The sequence below is a fragment of the Zingiber officinale genome, chromosome 7B, assembly GCF_018446385.1.
Source record: "Zingiber officinale cultivar Zhangliang chromosome 7B, Zo_v1.1, whole genome shotgun sequence".
Lineage (NCBI taxonomy): Eukaryota > Viridiplantae > Streptophyta > Magnoliopsida > Zingiberales > Zingiberaceae > Zingiber > Zingiber officinale.
The window spans coordinates 58,983,069-58,991,685 of NC_055999.1; the positions used below are offsets into that span (position 1 = coordinate 58,983,069).

The window sequence follows — 8,617 nt, forward strand, 5'->3', positions numbered from 1 at the left end:
TAAGCTCATCGGGAGGCCAAAACCAATTCCTCCTCTCGGTCCCTGCTGTAGCCTCTATAAAGCCTCGCGTTCACCCGTTTTGATTTTGCTTCTTATCCAAATGAGGGGCCAACCACATCCTTGCTTGGTGCCCATGCAAGGGGTCGGCCAAGCCCTCTTGGTGCCCAAGATGTGGGTCAGCCAAGCCATGCTTGGTGCCCAAGCATGGGGTCGACCATACAAGAAGAGAAAAGGAAGTTTTGTTGAAAATAAAATTTTGTTAAAATATTTCCTTTTATAGCTTTCTACAATGGATTAAAAGATAGATTTTAATTTTGTTAAAATCTTTCCTTTTTATAGTTATCTACAATGGTTAAAAGAGAGATTTTAATTTTGTTAAAATCTTTCCTTTTTTGTAGTTATCTACAATGGTTAAAAGAGAGATTTTAATTTTGTTAAAATATTTCCTTTTTTTAACCAACCATTATAGGAATAAAAGTATGATTTTGTTTAAAACAAAATTTTGTTAAAGTCTTTCCTTTTATAGCTTTCTACAATGGATTAAAAGATAGGTTTTAATTTTGTTAAAATCTCTCCTTTTTTGTAGTTATCTACAATGGTTAAAAGAGAGATGTTAATTTTGTTAAAATCTTTCCTTTTTTATAGTTATCTACAATGGTTAAAAGAGATATTTTAATTTTGTTAAAATCTTTCCTTTTTTTTGTAATAAACCATTATAGGAATAAAAGGAAGATTTTGTTTAAAATAAAATTTTGTATAATCTTTTGTTTTATAGCTATTTACAATGGTTTAAAAGAAAGATTTTAATTTTGTTAAAATCTTTCCTTTTTTATAACCATCTACAATAGCAAATAAAAGGAAATTTTATTTAAAACTTTCTTTATTAGCCGCTAGCAAAAATTATAAAAGAGGAGGAGGGGATGCTCTCTAATTACACAACCTAAGGCTCTCTCTCTTTTATTCTCTTTGGTGGCCGACCCTTCTTCTCCCTTTCTCTCTTGAGGCCTGGGGCACCTCTCTTCAACCTTGGTGGCCGATTGTTTGGTTGAGAAGAAGAAGAAGAAGGAGGCCTCTTCACTTTGCCTTTCTTGGTGGCCGAAAGCTTGGAAGCAAAGGAAGAAGTTCAGGTGTTTTGTCTTGGAACATCGTCGCCCACACGACGTCCAAGAGGAGGAGAGGAATACAGCAGAAGATCAAGAGGTCTTTAAGACACATAGAAAGGTATAACTAGTTAATTGTTTCTGCGGTGTACTAGTTTAGTTTTTCTTTGATGGATCATGAAATACCAACACAAGAAGCTAGCGATTTTATGTTTCATTTTTGTGTTTCTATTGTAGTCTTTATAGTTAAACCTAAGGTTACTATAAGAAGTTTAAATATTCAATTTCTTTGAAAGGTTTTTTCTAGGAAGTGGTGGATGATCCCATATCCAAGAAGACCGAGTACCTCGCCATGTTTAACCTGGAAGTCAATCTTTGAAATAGATATTTAATCAACTTCTGTAATATGGTTTAACTTCTGATGACACATGGGTTGAACTTGGATTAATAATTTTAAGTTTCATTTGCAATCCAAGTTTAACTTATGAAGAACACATGGTTTGAACTTGGATTAATAATGTTAAGTTTAGTTTGCAATCCAAGTTTAACTTCTGAAGAACACACATGGGTTGAACTTGAATTAATAATGTTAAGTTTCGTTTGCAATTGAAGTTTAACTCCTGAAAAGAACATGGGTTGCTAAGAAAAATTCTGTGCTCGTATAAAGTTTTGTACAGGGGAAACAAAATGGAATTCTGAGTAGCACCCAACACAAGCTAGATCCGAATGGTTCAAGGTCTCTAAGCTTCTCTTTTGCTCAAAGATGCAGGAGGGTTCGTCTATAGTACAATATGTATTAAAGATGAATGGCTACATAGAGCGTTTAGCATCACTCAGTTTTACGATAGACTGTGATGTTAGTAGACTACTCCAAGAAAGATTCTAAGAGGAAGCCAAAACATCAGGCTAAATGGAAGAGCAAAAAGACCAAGATAGTAAAACCGTCACAAAAGGGCCCATGCCATCATTGTGGTAAGATGGGATACTACGAAGAAACTGCAAGATCTCTCTTGAGTCCATGAAGAAGAATAAGGCATCCGATTCCCCATCCTCTTCAAGTATTTTCGTTATTGATTGTCATGTTATTTTCTCAAGCACTTGGATATTGGATATTGGGTGTGGCTTATATATATGTAATGACATACAAGGGATAAGGAATAGCAGAAGACTCATCAAAGAAGAAATAAGTCTGAGAGTTGGGGATGGAGCAAAGGTTGCTGCAATCACCATCGGAACATACTTGTTAAAGCTTTCTAGTGGACTTGTCTTAGAACTAGGTAATTGTTATTGTGTTCTAGAATTAATAAAGAACATTGTTTCTATTTCTTACTTAAATATAAAAGGTTTCTATTTAACTTTTAGTAACAATTATTGTTATATAACCTTAAATGACGTTCTTTATGCACTGAAACTTTATGTAATGACATCTACGCATTAGATATATCTAATGATGTACTCAATATCGAAAATAGCAATAAACGTGCCTGAATAGATAATCAATTAACCTCTTACTCGTGGCATTATCGCCTTGGCCATATAAGCAAGAAACACATATTCGAATTACAAAAGATTGCAGTTCTTGAATCATTTGAATTAGATACATTTGATACATGTGATTCATGTTTAAAGGCAAGATGAAAAAGTTACCTTTTTCTCGAAAGGGTGAACGAGTTGATGAGTTACTTGGGCTCATACATACTGATGTATGTGGACCAATGACAACTCATGCATTAGGAGGTTATAGCTACTTCATTACTTTCATTGATGATTACTCTCATTATGAGTATGCGTATCTAATGAAACAAAAGTTTGAAGCCTTTGAAATGTTTAGAGAATTCAAAAGTGAAGTAGAGAAACAACTTGATAAAAATATTAAGATACTTCGATCCGATCGAGATGGTGAATATTTAAGCCAAGAGCTTCTATATTATTTAATGGATAATGGTATATTGTCTCAATGGACTCCGCCTTATACACCACAACATAATGGTGTATCGGAAAGGCATAATTGAACCTTGTTAGACATGGTTAAATCAATGATGGATTGTGCAGATCTTCCCAAGACCTTTTGGAATTATACACTCATGACAGCTGTTTACTTGCTAAACAAAGTCCCGACGAAGGCAATCTTAACTACTCCATATAAGGTATGGACTAGTAAGAAAACCCTCATATCTTATTTGAAGATATGGGCATGTTCTGCTTATGTGAAGAGGACTCTATCAGGCAAGCTGGACGCCAAGTCTGATAAGTGTTTATTTGTTGGATACCCTAAGGAAACTAAGGGTTACCAATTCTATCACCCCTTGGAACAAAAAGTGTTTGTTTCAAATCATGATACCTTCCTAAAGAAAGAATTTCTCTTACAGGAAGCAAGTGGGAGTATGGTTGAACTTGATGAAGTTCAAGAGACTCTAATAAACACTAATGAGATACGTAGTCAAGAACCACAACCGATTATGACACAACATCCTCGTAGATCAGGTATGACACGTAATATTCCTAAGAGATATGAATCTCTTGTAAGAGAATCGAATGATGTGTTACTCATTAAGGATGAAGAATCTACTGATTATGAAAGGCTCTGAATAGTTCAAAAAAGGACAAGTGGCTTACAACCATGAAATCAAAAATGGGTTCCATGTACGAAAACCAAGATTGGAAGTTGGTGGACCCACTTGAAGGCATTATGTCTATAGGGTACACATGAGTTTTCAAGAAGAAAAATCGACATGGATGGTAATATTATTACCTACAAGGCAAGGTTGGTGGCGAAAGACTATCGTCAAAGGTAAGACATTGACTATGGCGAAACTTTCTTACTTGTAGCCATGCTTAAATCCATTCGAATACTCCTGGCCATATCAGCTCATCATGATTATGAGATATGATAGATGGATGTGAAAATAACTTTCCTTAATGGAAATATTTTCGAGGATGTGTATATGACACAGCTTGAAGGCTTCACATCTGTCAACAAGAATAAAGTATGCAAGTTTCAACGGTGCATTTATGGACTACAGCAAGCATTCAGGAGTTAGAATATCTCTTTTGATGAGGCGATCAAATAGTTTGATTTCTCACAAAATTCAGACAAACCTTATGTGTATCAAAAGGTTAGTGGGAGTGTAGTCGTATTCCTAATATTATATGTTGATGATATATTGCTTATAGGAAATGATGTGCCAGTTCTTCAGTTAGTTAAAGTTTGATTATCCAATACGTTCTCCATGAAAGACATGGGAGAAGCAACTTATATCCTCGGGATGAAAATCTATAGAGATAGATCAAAAATGTTGCTTGGTCTTTCATAGTCGATATATATAGATAGAGTACTAAAATGGTTTAGTATGTCTAAATTCAAGAAAAAGTTTCATACGTATGAGGCATGGAATTCAACTTTCGAAGTCTATGGGCCCACACACAGAAGATGAGAGGATTTACATAGATAAGATACCTTATGCTTCCGTAATAGGATCTATCATGTCTGCTATATTATGTACAAGACCCAATATATCATATGCTCTAAGTGTTATGAGCAGATACCAGTCTGATCCAGGAATGGATCATCGGGTGGTTGTCAAGATGATCCTTAAGTGCATAAGAAGAATTAAGGATATGTTCTTAGTTTTTGGAGATAGTGATATGACCATACGCGGATATACAGATTCTAGTTTCTAGACATACAAGGATGATTCTATGTCCCAATCTGGATTCATATTCATATTAAATGGAGACACAGTTAGTTGGAAAAGTTCCAAGCAAGACACTATTGCAGATTCTACCTATGAGGCGGAATACATTGCAGCTTCAAAAGCAGTAAAGGAAGTAGTTTAAGTAAAGAAGTTCGTTACTAAACTTGGAGTGGTTCCATCCATTGTTGAAGTATTATTTATTTACTGTGACAACACTGGAGCCATTGCACAAGCAAAGGAGCTGAGGTCTCATAAGTGATCAAAACATATGCTTTGTTGTTATCATCTGATCAGGGAGATCGTTAGTAGGAAAGAAATACAACTCAAGAAAATTTCCACTGAAAGGACTCTAGAGGATCCTTTGACAAAGGCTCTACCACAAAGTAAGTTTGAGAGTCACATCTACGCTTATAGTTTAGGACACTGTGGTGATTGGCTTTAGACCAAGTGGAAGTGTTAGAATTTGAGGGATGTCCTAAGGTAATCGCCTTATAATTTTTTCTATTTATTTGATAAGTATAGATTCACTATTTGAGTGTATATTATATGTTTGATTGTCTTAAACTCATTTACTAAGTGTTCGTAATATAATTCATAGCATGAGAGAATTTTTTATTGGATCGCAACTAGTGATTATCTCTACATGTGTAATTATAAATATATTGAAATTTTCCTTGTCGTTGAATTGATGCATTCGAACATCATCAATTATGTAAGATTAGCAAGGGTTATACTCTTTGGTTCGGTCAAGCAGCTATTTTCTCACTGGCTGGAGACATTAGGACGTCGAGAGTTAAATGTGGATGCTGGTTATATTAACTTGTTTATTGGAGTCACTTGCTGTAATACTTCATATGGTTCTCTACATATATATAGATATGTCTGTGAAGTTCTTACTGCAGCATGAGTGCAAGTTTCCTTCAACTTGAGGTATACAAGTCATCTTGGTCATGGAAACTTATACTTTGACATCTTGAGCAAGCATCTCATTGAGGTATGGACCCGGGATGATTGGGTATGAGTTGAACTGCCTGAAGGTGGATAGCCCACAGAGGATTCACCGCTACTTGTGAGGAGACGTATACCCTATGGCCACTCGTTAAGATTATTACTCAAAGTCTTTGGCCAAAGCATCACATGTTAAGAGTGCGAGACTCTTGTACACATGTATAAGTAATTTGAATCTGTAGAATGAGGAAGTATTACTTGGGCTAGGTGTGATGTAGTTAGCCTAGTGTGGACAAGACACATAGACCATGACCTGAACCAAGTTGATATAAGATGTACTACTAGGATATAACAAGGCATGACTCACTGTTGTTGCTGAAGGGTTTAGAATTAATTCTAAGATTAACTATGATTTTCTGGTTAATTGGGGATTATGATGTACTACTAGCTACCACTCATGATCATTCTATAATTAAGTCTGTGTTTTTTATAGATGGCCAAGATAAACCGAGAACATATTGGATCACACACACTAAGGAATCTCTAAAAGATGCAAAACAAGTTAAGGAATATAATTCTTAGATCAAGAGATAAATGTTTGGTTGGACCATACATAAGAAAAATATTGAAATATTTATCACAATGGAAGTGCGGATGAGCCACATCTCTTATGGAAGAGTTGGACTATATTTGGTTTAATCATGAATTACTCATAAACCAACTTAGTTTAGTTGTGAACCAAACCAAGGGGTTAATGGGCTAATTTTTAGTTAAGGGATAATGGGTTGGATTTAGTCTTTCTAATCCAACTCATTAATGAAGGATATACATTGATATGGTTGAGAGAAAATTATACACATGAGATCATTAATTGGCTTGTAAGGTTTGTGAAAAATCTTAACCCAATTTCTCTTCTCTTATCCCTCTCCCCTCTCTCTTTCCCACCGCCAACAAGGGGAAGCCTTTCCCTTTGTCGCCATGACCACCATAAGGGAGAAAACTCTCCCTTGTGTGCATCTCTTCCTCTTCGTCTTGATTCCTCTTCTTCACTCATAGCTCGTAACTTCCGAAGGAGAGGTTTGTACTCAAGGAGTTGTCTTGAGGAGCTCGACGTGGATACAAATAGAGGCGAGGTTCGACAACATCGCTACGGTTAATGCCTTTCTCATTATAGATCATCCGTAAAATACACCTAGCATAAATTTACTTTCCATAAAAAATTAATTATGCGATCATGTTTGGTATGTTGTATCCTTGTATGTGTGTGGTGCGTGTGATGTAATAATTTAAGAATTATTATTATTTTATTTTCCGCTATGCATGTTTACGAAACATGTTTTATCACACACTGCATCGGGCATATACCAATATAAAGAAGGACTAATTCCTTTTATATTATCAATAGGATACTCAATTACCTTTCTATGCAAGCTCAACTCTTTTAGTAGTTTATTGGATTCTAAATCACTCAAATTTGCATTAATTATTATAGGAAATGTTGAGTTTGGCCTAAGAAATTCATATATGAGATTGGATGGCAAAGGCTTCAGTTCCACTTGAGGTGGTGAGATTTCGAGTACAGTAGAGTTTTACTCAATTATCATTACTTATTAATAGTCCTGTATTGGTCAAGGGATTCTGTTCACATCTCCTACTATTTTTTCATTTCTCAAACTTTCCTCTAGGGGGTCTTCTAAAGTGAGAAGGAGCAAACAATCATCGCTATACCCATTTCCATCTAAGGAATCTCCATAATCCAAATCTGTAGGTGTTTTACTTGGAGAATTCATACATTCTAACATCTGTGTCAGTGTTCCACTACACTAGGGTAGTAGCTCTGTAAGGTCTTCATGATGGAGATGAATATCTTCCTCTAAAAGGTTTTGGGTTTCTCTGCTCTCTATACTTTTGAATGAGAGAGTCATATGATTTTCTCCTGACCATTCATTAAGATTCATTGCTACTCAATTGATGATTTCACATGCTTCATTCAAACTTTTATTGAGTAGAGAACCCTCAAATACCCAATCTAGTAGATTCTTGTTCTGGAATGATATCCCTATATAAAATATATGGATTATCAGCTAGTCCATAATCGCATGATGTGGGCATTGGTATAAGAGAGTTAAGAATTCACCCATGCTTAGCATAATGTTTCTCCTTCCTTCTGTGTGAAATTCAAGATTTGATTCCTGAGTCAAGTTGTCTTCCTTGGGGGAAAAATATTTGTTCAAAAACTTTCTTTCAACTTTGTCTCCCAAGTCCTTATACTTCTGGATTGCAAAGTATTTAGCCATACTTTTGCAGCGTCCTTTAGGCTAAAGAGAAAACTACTAACATAATCCAATCAGTAGAAATCCCTTCATACTTCAATGTGTCACAGTATTTGTAGAACTCCGTCAAGTAGCATAAGGTGTAACGACCCGACCCATTTGGCGGCCCATTTGGCGACCCTCGGGTCGTCGACCGTCCACCGTCGATCGTGTCGTTACTCACTAGGACTTTCCACCCCTGGCCAGTGGATTTTTGCCTCCCCCAGGATTCGAACTCTAAACCTCCAGGCTTAAGTATTAGAGGTTATGAATCCTGGTAACCACGTGAGATCATCTCACTTGGTTACCATGATTCATAAACTCTAATACTTAAGCCTGGAAATTTAGTGTTCGAATCCTGGGGGAGGCAAAAAATCCACTGCCTAATGGGTCGGGTCGTTACAATAAAAAGGCGCCTTTTTATTGTAACGACTCGACCCATTTGGCGGCCCATTTGGCGACCCTCGGATCGTCGACCGTCGGCCGTGCCATTACTCACTTGGACTTTCCACCCCTGGAAGTGGATTTTTGCCTCCCCCAGGATTCGAACTCTAAACCTCCA

At 36.3% G+C, this 8,617-nt stretch overlaps 1 non-coding gene across 1 annotated transcript; it reads left to right on the forward strand.

Annotated features, from left to right (window-relative positions):
- The first annotated feature begins 7,837 nt into the window (after positions 1-7,837).
- LOC122007500 lies at positions 7,838-7,942 on the forward strand. Its single transcript, XR_006118992.1, has one exon. It is a non-coding gene; the product is annotated as a small nucleolar RNA R71 (small nucleolar RNA).
- The last annotated feature ends 675 nt before the right edge of the window (positions 7,943-8,617 follow it).